The 258-nt window shown below is 26.7% G+C and overlaps 1 protein-coding gene across 2 annotated transcripts in view; it reads right to left on the bottom strand.

The window, feature by feature from the left end:
* Positions 1–253: 253 nt before the first annotated feature.
* Positions 254–258, bottom strand: part of LOC119584201 (beta-1,3-galactosyltransferase 2-like) — a 4,701-nt gene continuing 4,696 nt past the window's right edge. For both annotated transcript variants that reach the window (XM_037932717.1, XM_037932707.1), the window contains exon 2: positions 254–258. This exon is cut by the window's right edge and continues 1,244 nt beyond it. The gene's annotated coding sequence lies outside the window, so the exon portion shown is untranslated.

The raw sequence follows: 258 nt of genomic DNA, 5'->3' as shown, positions 1-258 counted from the left end.
TACTAATAACAATGATAATAATAATGACAGCAACAACAATATCAATAATTATAGTTACGATGCTGAAGTTGGTGGTGGAGATGATGATAATGATGATGAAATGATGATGATCATCATCATTATAGAAAAAATATGATAAAAATGATACTACTATTACTACTCCTAGCAGTAATAGTGATGAAAATGATACCAACAATACTAACAGGAACAATACTAATAATAACATCAACAATGAAAATAACAAAGTAACAAAACAGT

The sequence above is a fragment of the Penaeus monodon genome, chromosome 2, assembly GCF_015228065.2.
Source record: "Penaeus monodon isolate SGIC_2016 chromosome 2, NSTDA_Pmon_1, whole genome shotgun sequence".
NCBI lineage: Eukaryota > Metazoa > Arthropoda > Malacostraca > Decapoda > Penaeidae > Penaeus > Penaeus monodon.
This window is presented reverse-complemented; position numbering and strand designations above follow the sequence as displayed.